At 45.0% G+C, this 12,087-nt stretch overlaps 1 pseudogene; it reads right to left on the reverse strand.

Annotated features, from left to right (window-relative positions):
• Window positions 1-7,184: 7,184 nt before the first annotated feature.
• Window positions 7,185-7,302, reverse strand: LOC124790261 (annotated as a pseudogene).
• Window positions 7,303-12,087: the final 4,785 nt, after the last annotated feature.

Genomic DNA, 12,087 nt, shown 5'->3' on the forward strand with positions numbered 1-12,087 from the left:
TCTGTTTCCGAACTTCGGTTGAAATTATTTCTGGGTAAAGCTTTTTTTGTAAGTATTGAAAAGTATTAAAATTCTGTAATGTGTGTAATTATTAGTTTCCGTTAATCAAATCTTATCATCCTAACATATATTAATATTTAAACGGCGGAAATATTTATCACGTAAGTTGTTAATTTTTGGAAGGATAAAATAAGAAAAAGGAAATTCGGTTTTGCAAATTGACTGAGGAAACAAGCGTAAACGTAAGTGACACGCGAGATGCTTGAACAACATGATCAGAGGTTGTTTGCAGCAACAGTTTTACAAAGAATGAGGTACGGGAAAAGTTAACAAAGGTACGTTGTACTTTCATTACTATGCTTTTGTAAATATGTTCACAGTTCGTTGTGACAAGCATTGACCAGTATCACATCAAAGATCACTACTATGATCGGAGAACAGTTGAATAATTAGTTAAACAAATTTTGAGATCAGTGTACACCAAACGGATAAGTATTAGTTGTCAGTTTGTCGTTCCAAAGATAGATCTGTATTTTCCTGAAGCCTAATGTTACACCATAATCACATGCCTCAGAAATCGTAACTAGCATCGTGATGCAGCTGAGATTATTTCAGACATGTCATAAGATATTTGTAGCTTTTAATTTCTAGGATTGGTGTCATTTTTTCTACGTTAGAACACTCAGTTCGTCCTGTAGCCCATGTCCGAAATACCATTTGTCTCCCTTGTTTAGCACAACACCCAAGAAAATAGCTAGAAACGTGTGCTGTTTTGATAATACAACCGTAGTGAAGTTGCAGCATTATCGAGAGAGAAATGAGAAAATCCTGGAAAGGACACTGCAAACATTGGATACTTGAAATTTAAGTAATATGGTCTTCCTATGCTCTAATCCTAACTTCATCGCGGAAATTACTTTACACAGTCGGAATTTGCTGTCCAAGTGCTTATAAAACACCTAAGCCATGAAAGAAAGGTCACTGAATTTTTCTATGAAATATCTTATAGCAAAAGCGTAAAGGTATTTCGGAACAGCCACCGAATACTTTCTCAACCGTTCTTTTCATCACATCCAAAATACAGCATAGTACTGTGCTTCAATGGCTAGTGCACATGGCAATGGGTTAGACTGTTCTGATACGTGGTATCGTAGGAACAGAACCGTTTGATGTTTTTATTAGTAGGAACGAGGATGTACTCAGGACCAGGCATGCTCAGTAGGGTTCAAGTCAACGGATAACGCAGGCCATTCCATTCGATTGATCCCTGTTTCTAGAAGGACAGTGTTCATGAGATGGGCGCAGAGTGCTCGCTGAAAGACCAGCCAATCGGCACATTTGTGACTGCAGGGATGGACAACAGATTGGAGAATGCTGTCTCAAAGCACAGCCTTGTTATTGTCCCCGATGGCAGTGAGAAGAGTTCGACATCATATACGATACTGGGCGCCTTCACACTCTTCTATACAGTCATCAGGCGTCAGCCTGTCCTCGTTAGCAAAGAGAAGCGGCCCAACTGATCCACGTTATACATCATGTATTTCCTTGTCCACCTTCTGCATGCTTCACGGCCAAGGAGGATTTGCTCTATGCTTCGTAATGAGCCTAGATGCCAGACTGATCATACTGCACGTTGCCTGCGTCTACGCAGCCCGAAGTTATCTCTGGAGAACTAGGATGCACTTCTGTTACGCTCTCCTTGGCGTATTTATGATCACAATTTTAGGTACCGGTCATCTAACATTGTTGACCTCGGGCGACTGGTACGATGTCTTCAATGCTTTGTGACTCACAACAGCGGCAGTATGTGAGAAGGATGTGACTGTAATGCAGGTCAATCCAGTGAGCAAATTCCCGTGCGGATAACACTTCTTGCTGAGTACGGTCATTTCGAAACCCTTTCAGGCATGTTGTCCGAATGACCAGTTAACTGCCGGCCGAAGTGGCCGTGCGGTTAAAGGCGCTGCAGTCTGGAACCGCAAGACCGCTACGGTCGCAGGTTCGAATCCTGCCTCGGGCATGGATGTTTGTGATGTCCTTAGGTTAGTTAGGTTTAACTAGTTCTAAGTTCTAGGGGACTAATGACCTCAGCAGTTGAGTCCCATAGTGCTCAGAGCCATTTGAACCATTTGAACCAGTTAACTCGGGCTGCACTTTTCTGTTTACAATTGGTGACGCATCGCCACCTACTGAACTGCACTGAGAATGAAAGTTTCCGAGGGATGGCCATGGTTGCAGCCTTCCTGCTGTTGCTGAAACCGAATTAGTATGAAGTATTCGAATTTAGCAATGGGCTGCACCGTTTTGCAATGGGTCCTCTAGCCGAGTGCCACGGTAATATCATACAGGGATTTCAATGTTTACCGCGACCTTAAACATTTATCCGCAAACAAATAAAATACTATCTTTTCTAAAATCATGGTCTACACATAGCACGACCCTTTGCAATGACAAGGTTTCGAATTAAGAAATCGAAAAAATAAGTTGCTAGTGCGGCAAGGTTCTGTTGTAAGCAGAACGTAGCCTACTCGAGTTGCAATATGTGGAGAAATAGCCAACTGACAAGAAGGCCGAAGTTCCACCTGCTATCACTTTGTTTGATTCGTCGAGACGACTAGGTTCTATTTCAGAGATGGAACATTATTTTTTTATTACTGAATTATTTTTCTAGTAAATAATGATAAACAGAATTAATATCATGTAATCATTCGTTTTCATTAATCAAATATTATCCTCCTTACCAGCAGTATGATTTAAACGGGTAGAGTATCTACCATGTAAATTGTTCATTTTTGGAAGAAAAAAATCAAGGAAAAGGAAATCTGCTCATTAATTGACAGTCTAGAGGTAAGTGACACGTAAAAAAATATGAGATGCTCGAAGAGAATGATCAGAGGTTGTCTTGAGCAGCAGTCATAGAGAATGAGAGAGGGGGAAGAATAACACATTTATGTTACACTTCCATTACGACGTTTTTGTAAATGTTCTTTATAGTTCGCTGTGACAAGGACTGGCCAATACCATATCAAAAAATTGCTACTGTATGTGGCGTCACAGCTGAATATTAAGTTAATGAAACTTTGACGTCAATTTACACGAAACGAGTGAAGTGTTAGTTGACACCTTGTCATTCCAAAGGGTCGAGCTGTGTTGTCGGTTCACTGAAAAACCAGTCCCGATCAGAAACGGACAGTTCTCAGATGTAATGTGACACCTTAATCAGATCGTAACTATTACAAAGTATCATTTCATAAAACAACATGTTAATTCCACTATAATCATACAGCATACCGTACGTCTCTGGAGAAGCACGCAGAAAGACGAAGTGACATTCCACCAGAACTTGTTGGTCTCTGATATGATGCTTATTAACCTTTATGATTTGTCATGCACCTGATTATGGTGTTACTATTACCAAAACTGGTTGTGTAATAAAGTGACAAGACAGCTCCGAGCAAACTATGATTTTCCAAAAATTGCTAGAAGCTTTGAGTCATCCCCACTTTCAAATATGTTTACATGTTAACTGCGTAACTTTCGTTCTTCCGAGGTGCTACTTAAAGCTTTATGACTACCCGTGAAACATTTACCTTCATTAAACAGGTAGCTGTACGTTGTGGTTTCCTCTCGTATAAAAAGTAGTGAGAAAATGATTTCCTAAAAAAAATATGCTAATCATGAAGGTATTGCAAAACTTGTTTTCAGTTGTGTATGTAACTAAATACTCTAGTTCCAGAATGCAATTTTCGCTCTGCGGTGGAGAAAGAGCTGATACGAAACTTTCCAGCAGAAAAACTATATGCAGGACTGAGACACGAAATCGTGACCCTTACCTTTCGGGGAAAATTCTCTATCGACTGAGCTGCTCAAGCACAACTTACAAGCACTCGTCACAGCTGTCCTTCCGCCAGTATCTCATCTCCTACCTCCCAAAAATCACAGAAGTACTTCTGCGAAACTTGAAAAGGTCTCGAGTTCGAGTATCGCTCGGGCACACAGTTACATTGTTCCTTTCGGAGTATGCTGATGCATTAGCTCCATACGTAACAACCATATACAACCGTTCGCTCGACGAAAGATCCGTACCCAAAGACTGGACAGTTGCACAGGTCACACCAATATTCAAGAAAGGTAGTAGGAGTAATCCACTAAATTACAGGCCCATATCGTTAACGTCGATATGCAGCAGGATTTTAGAATATATATTGTTTTCGGACATTATGAATTACCAAGAAGGAAACGGTCTATTGACACACAGTCAACATGGGTTTAGAACACATCGTTCCTGTGAAACACAACTAGCTATTGACAAGGGATTTCAGATCGATTCCGTATTCCTGGATTTCCGGACGGCTTTTGACACTGTACCACACTAGTGGCTCGTATTAAAATTGCGTGCTTATGGAATATCGTCTCAGTTATGAGACTGGATTTGCGATTTCCTGTCAGAGAGGTCACTGTTCGTAGTAATTGAAGGAAAGTCATAGAGTAAAGCAGAAGTGATTTCAGGCGTTCCGCAAGGTAGTGTTATAGGCCCTTTGCTGTTCCTTGTTTATATAAACTATTTGGGAGACAATCTGAGCAGCCGTCTTCGGTTGTTTGCAGATGACGCTGTCGTTTATCGACTAATAAAGTCATCAGAAGATCAAAACAAACTGCAAAACGACTTAGAAAAAATATCTGAATGGTGCGAAAAGTGGCAGTTGACCCTAAATAACGAAAAGTGTGAGGTCATCCACATGAGTGCTAAAAGGAACTCGTTAAACTTCGGTTACACGATAAATCAGTCTAATCTAAAATCCGTAAATTCAATTAAATACCTATGTATTACAATTACGAACAACTTAAATTGGAAAGAACACACAGAAAATGTTGTGGGGAAGGCTAACCAAAAGCTGCGTTTTATTGGCAAGGACACTTCGAAAATGTAACAGACCTACTAAGGAGACTGCCTACACTACACTTGTCAGTCCTCTTTTAGAATACTGCTGCGCAGTGTGGGATCCTTACCAGGTAGGATTGACGGAGTACATCGAAAAAGTTCAAAGAAAGGCAGCACGTTTTGTATTATCGTGAAATGTGGGAGAGAGTGTCACAGAAATGATACAGGATTTGGGCTGGGAATCATTAAAAGAAAGACGTTTTTCGTGGCGACGGAATCTTCTCTCGAAATTCCAATCACCAACTTTCTCCTCCGAATGCGATAATATTTTGTTGACACCGACCTACATAGGGCGGGACGATTACCACTATAAAATAAGAGAAATCAGAGCTCGTAAGGAAAGATATGGGTGTTCATTCTTTCGGCGCGCTTTACGAGATTGGAATAATAGAGAGTTGTGAAGGTGGTTCGATGAACCCTCTGCCAGGCACTTAAATGTGATTAGCAGAGTATCCATGTAGATGTAGATGTAGAAGTTACATACAGCCACAAGCTGTTGGAGAGCGGAAGAATTATTCTGGAAACATCCCCCAGATTGTCGCTAAGCCATTTCTCTGCAATATTCTTTCTCCTGGGGGTGCTGGTCCTGCAAGTTTCGCAGAGCTCCTGTGAACTTTGGAATGTAGGAGATGTGGTACTGGGGGAATAAAGCTGCCTGTGTAGCTCAATCGGTTGAGCTCTTGCACGCGAAAGGCAAACGACCAAGGTTCGAGGCTCGATCCGACACACAGTTTTAATCTATCAGCAAGTTTCAGTCCCGTTGTTCATTCTTCCAGCACTTTCTATTGCGCAACAGTAATGTTAATCTCAGGTGACCGTCCTGAAAATTTGTATACCATTGCACTAGCGTGAATTTGTTAATTGGAGTTACGACAACGCTGACCACGGCGAGTGTAGATCCCTAGCGAGCGTATTACTGGTATCGGTGCGTGTAGAGTATGTGCAAGGTTCAACCACGGAGAGTCGGCGAGAGCAGCGGCAGGTGGTGACCTAGTTGCACATCACCCCTGGCCCGGTCCGCGTGGCTTCCGCTAACCTACTTTGAGCGTCTGCCTGCCGGCACCATGCCACTGCCACTCCACGCCGCGATTGCAACCAGTTGCACCAACGAACAAGTTGCCTCCACATTATTCATATGGGTTCACCGAGTATCACTAAAGCTAGCTGACAGAAATTATTATGATTCCAGAATGAGATTTTCACTCTGCAGCGGAGTGTGCGCTGATATGAAACTTCCTGGCAGATTTAAACTGTTTACCGGACCGAGACTCAAACTCGGGACCATTGCCTTTCGTGGGAAAGTGCTCCACCAACTGAGCTACCCAAGCACGACTCACGCCCCGTCCTCACAGCCTTATGTCTACCAGCACGAGAGCTTCTGTACAGTTTTGAAGGTAGGAGACGAGGTATTGGCAGAAGTAAGGCTGCGAGGACGGGGTGTGAGTCGTGCTTGGGTAGCTCAGATGGTAGAGCACTTCCCGGCGAAAGGCAACGGTCCCGAGTTTGAGTCTCGGTCCGGTAAACAGTTTTAATCTGCCAGGAAGTTTCATGGTTTGATGATCAAGATGCGTTTCACAGCTACATGAGCATTTGAAGGATTCGGGGAAAAACGCAGAAAGTAAAGAGAATGTGGAAACCAGCAAAAGTAAGTGAAACGTATTGCAAACAAACACACACACACACACACACACACACACACACACACTCCCACATTTTTTTAGTTAATGGTAGGCATAACCACAACATGCCCAGTCGTAAATTTTCAAAGTAAAGAACTGTTATTCATTAAGTTCTACATGGTTGCAGATGACGAACTGTGTAACAAAACAGCTGCAATAAATAACAGAAAATCCAGGAAATCCTCAGCATGTGGCAACGAGATACATACACAAAACATTGTCTCTTTTTGAAATACGTAAATACAGTCTTAAATTTATATCTGTACAAGTTGTAAATATCATTTTTCCTGTTTCATAGAAGATAATAAAAAACCCATTGATGATGCTGAAACATCAGCATAACATGTCTGAAGAATAAAAAAAAACGAAACTCCTCCCGAACAGGTCATGAAGGCCCAACGGTACCGACCGGCCGCCGTGTAATCCTCACAACGGGCATCACTGGATGCGGAAATGGAGGGGCATGTGGTCAGCACACCGCTCTCCCGGCCGTATGTCAGTTTACGAGACGGGAGCCGCTACTGCTCCTCAGTTCGCCTCACAAGGGCTGAGTGCACCCCGCTTGGCAACAGCGCTCGGCAGACCGGATGGTCACCCCTCCAAGTGCTAGCCCAGCCCTTCAGCGCTTAACTTCGGTGATCTGACGGGAACCGGTGGTACCACTGCGGCAAGGCCGTTGGCGTCTGAAGAATAAAACGAGAAATAAAAATTGTGTTTTTCTCAAGGCGGACCTTTTCCACACACACATTATTTGTAAACAAACACGGACAGAAGAGCTTCATACTCAAGATGATTAGCTTCAACGTCATTACGACGAAAGTCGATTTTTGGCTTAACCGAAATACAGTTTAAATTTCCAAAATTTACATAGTAATGAATATAAACTGAGTGTTATTGTAGAGGGTGAATCACTTCAGACTTGCACCTCTTTTACAACGAAATGAGGATTTCTGGAAATGATAGTAGATACTGAAGCAAGTAATTTTTTTCCAGGTGGAGCGATTACTTTTTAATGATATTTGATAGCTCTTGAAAATACGAATTCACAGACGTAGCGCTTCTTAATTGTATCACTGAAACTTTTCTGGACACATTTACATCTTCATCTACATCATACATCGCGCGCCGCCTAACAGTTTTCGGCGGAGGGTATTTGTGATACCAGTTACTGATCCCCCACTCTGTTCCACTCGCAACTGGGGCCTGGAAAGAATGATTGTTTTGTAAGCCTCTATATTAGCTCTAATTTCTCGAATTTTCTCGTCTTGGCCATTTCGCGAGAAGTAATATTGGCAGAAGTAAAGCTGTGAGTACCGGGCGTGAGTCGTGCTTCGGTAGCTCAGATGGTAGAGCACGTGCCCGCGAAAGGCAAAGGTCCCGAGTTCGAGTCTCGGTCGGGCACACAGTTTTAATCTGCCAGGAAGTTTCAAGTAATATCTAGTCTGACGCTTCCTGGGAAGTTCGCTCTCGGACCTCCCCGTGACGCACAACGCCTCTTTTGTAATGTTTGCCACTGGAGTTTGTTGAGCATCTCTGTAACTCTGTCGCGCCGACTAAACTATCCCCTGAAAAAACGCGCCGCTCTTTGTTGCCTTTTTTCTGTCTCTTCTATCAGTCCTACCTGGTAAGAATCACGTGCTAACAGTACTTACGAATCGGACGAACAAGCGCCCTATAAGCCATTTCTTTCCTGGATGAGTCACATTTCCTTAAGAATCTTGCTATGAATCTCAGTCTGGCATCTGCCCTTTTTTACTATTCGTTTAATGTGTTCATTCCACTTAAGGTCGCCAAGGATAGTTACTCGTGATAAATTCTATTTTGAGCAGTTTGTCATCAATATTACAGTTGTACGGTAGTAAATTTCTTTTCGTATGTATACACAATATGTTACATTTGTCTCTATCTACATCTACATGGCCACTCTGTATGTAATACTGAAGTTCTTGACAGAGGGTTCATCGAACCACCGTTACAGAAATTCTCTGTTATTTCACAGAAAGAAACGAACAACTATATCTTTCCATGCAAGCTCTGATTTCCCTTATATTATTACGATTATCGTTTCTGCCTGTGTGTGTCAGTGTAAAAAACATATTTTCGAATTCGTGGGCGAAAGTTGGTGATTGAAATTTTAGTGAAAATATCTCCATGAAACGAGTAACGCCTTTGTTTTAATGATGTCCACTCCAAATCCTGTATCACATCCTTGAGTCCCTGTCCCCTGTTTCTCGATAAAACAAAACTTGCTGCCTTTCTTTGAACTTTGTAGATCTGCTGAGGATCCTACACTGCGCAGCAGTACTCCAAAGGAGGACGGACAAGCGTAGTTTAGGCAGTCTCTGTAGTAGAAATGTTACATTTTCTAAGCGTTCTGCCAATAAAACACAGTCTTTGGCTCGTCTTGCCAATTTAAGTCTTTCATAATTGTAATTCTTAGGTATTTAGCTGAATTAACGGCCTTTAAAACTGATTATTTACGTACAGGGTCAACTGCCACAGCTTGCACCATCCACGAGGCCTCGGCAGGTCATTCTGCAAATGGATCACGTCTCCTGGCTTTGCACTTTCTTACAGACAACCGTATTATCTGGGAATCCGTCGCTTTCTACTGAGAAACGTGCTAACATTTGAATGAAAGTCGGCCAGAGTCGCCTATGTCTATGTAAACACAGCCATGTGCCGTTCTCACACCAGGCTTCGCCATTATACACTCCTGGAAATTGAAATAAGAACACCGTGAATTCATTGTCCCAGGAAGGGGAAACTTTATTGACACATTCCTGGGGTCAGATACATCACATGATCACACTGACAGAACCACGGGCACATAGACACAGGCAACAGAGCATGCACAATGTCGGCACTAGTACAGTGTATATCCACCTTTCGCAGCAATGCAGGCTGCTATTCTCCCATGGAGACGATCGTAGAGATGCTGGATGTAGTCCTGTGGAACGGCTTGCCATGCCATTTCCACCTGGCGCCTCAGTTGGACCAGCGTTCGTGCTGGACATGCAGACCGCGTGAGACGACGCTTCATCCAGTCCCAAACATGCTCAATGGGGGACAGATCCGGAGATCTTGCTGGCCAGGGTAGTTGACTTACACCTTCTAGAGCACGTTGGGTGGCACGGGATACATGCGGACGTGCATTGTCCTGTTGGAACAGCAAGTTCCCTTGCCGGTCTAGGAATGGTAGAACGATGGGTTCGATGACGGTTTGGATGCACCGTGCACTATTCAGTGTCCCCTCGACGATCACCAGTGGTGTACGGCCTGTGTAGGAGATCGCTCCCCACACCATGATGCCGGGTGTTGGCCCTGTGTGCCTCGGTCGTATGCAGTCCTGATTGTGGCGCTCACCTGCACGGCGCCAAACACGCATACGACCATCATTGGCACCAAGGCAGAAGCGACTCTCATCGCTGAAGACGACACGTCTCCATTCGTCCCTCCATTCACGCCTGTCGCGACACCACTGGAGGCGGGCTGCACGATGTTGGGGCGTGAGCGGAAGACGGCCTAACGGTGTGCGGGACCGTAGCCCAGCTTCATGGAGACGGTTGCGAATGGTCCTCGCCGATACCCCAGGAGCAACAGTGTCCCTAATTTGCTGGGAAGTGGCGGTGCGGTCCCCTACGGCACTGCGTAGGATCCTACGGTCTTGGCGTGCATCCGTGCGTCGCTGCGGTCCGGTCCCAGGTCGACGGGCACGTGCACCTTCCGCCGACCACTGGGGACAACATCGATGTACTGTGGAGACCTCACGCCCCACGTGTTGAGCAATTCGGCGGTACGTCCACCTGGCCTCCCGCATGCCCACTATACGCCCTCGCTCAAAGTCCGTCAACTGCACATACGGTTCACGTCCACGCTGTCGCGGCATGCTACCAGAGTTAAAGACTGCGATGGAGCTCCGTATGCCACGGCAAACTGGCTGACACTGACGGCGGCGGTGCACAAATGCTGCGCAGCTAGCGCCATTCGACGGCCAACACCGCGGTTCCTGGTGTGTCCTCTGTGCCGTGCGTGTGATCATTGCTTGTACAGCCCTCTCGCAGTGTCCGGAGCAAGTATGGTGGGTCTGACACACCGGTGTCAATGTGTTCTTTTTTCCATTTCCAGGAGTGTAGCAAGCTTTTCGACTGTTTTCTTGTATCCACAAGAGGATTTGGCTTAAACACATCTGCACACGTTAGACGCTACACTACAGGCCATTAAAATTGCTACACCACGAAGATGACGTGCTACAGACGCGAAATTTAACCGACAGGAAGAAGATGCTGTGATATGCAAATGATTAGCTTTTCAGAGCATTCGCACAGGGTTGGAGCCGGTGGCGACACCTACAACGTGCTGACATGAGGAAAGTTTCCAGCCGATTTCTCATACACAAACAGCGGTTGACCGGCGTTGCCTGGTGAAACTTTGTTGTGATGCCTCGTGTAAGGAGGAGAAATGCGTACCATCACGTTTCCGACTTTGATAAAGGTCGGATTGTAGCCTATCGCGATTGCGGTTTACCGTATCGCGACATTGCTGCTCGCGTTGCTCGAGATCCAATGACTGTTAGCAGAATGTGGAATCGGTGGGTTCAGGAAGGGTAATACGGAACGCCGTGCTGGATCCCAACGGCCTCGTATCACTAGCAGTCAAGATGACAGGCATCTCATCCGCATGGCTGTAACGGATCGTGCAGCCACGTCTCGATCCCTGAGTCAACAGATGGGAATGTTCGAAAGACAACAACCATCTGCACGAACAGTTCGACGACGTTTGCAGCAGCACGGACTATCAGCTCGGAGACCATGGCTGCGGTTACCCTTGACGCTGCATCACAGACAGGAGATCCTGCGATGGTGTACTTAACGACGAACCTGGGTGCACGAATGGGAAAACGTCATTTTTCGGATGAATCTAGGTTCTGTTTACAGCACCATGACGGTTGCATCCGTGTCTGGCGACATCGCGGTGAACGCACATTGGAAGCGTGTATTCGTCATCGTCATACTGGCGTATCACCCGGCGCGATGGTATGGGGTGCCATTCGTTACACGTCTCGGTTACCTCTTGACGGCACTTTGAATAGTGGACGTTACATTTCAGATGTGTTACGACCCGTGGATTTACCCTTCGATCCCTGCGAAACCCTACATTTCAGCAGGATAAGGCACGACCTCATGTTGCAGGTACTGTACGGGCCTTTCTGGATACAGAAAATGTTCGACTGCTGCCCTGGCCAGCACATTCTCCAGATCTCTCGCCAATTGAAAACGTCTGGTCAATGGTGACCGAGCAACTGGCTCGTCACAATACGCCAGTCTTGATGAACTGTGGTATCGTGTTGAAGCTACATGGGCAGCTGAACCTGTACCGCCATCCAAGCTCTGTTTGACTCAATGCCCAGGCGTATCAAGGCCGTTATTACGGCCAGAGGTGGTTGTTCTGGGTACTGATTTCTCA

Source organism: Schistocerca piceifrons, chromosome 3 (genome assembly GCF_021461385.2).
Source record: "Schistocerca piceifrons isolate TAMUIC-IGC-003096 chromosome 3, iqSchPice1.1, whole genome shotgun sequence".
Classification (NCBI taxonomy): Eukaryota; Metazoa; Arthropoda; class Insecta; order Orthoptera; family Acrididae; genus Schistocerca; species Schistocerca piceifrons.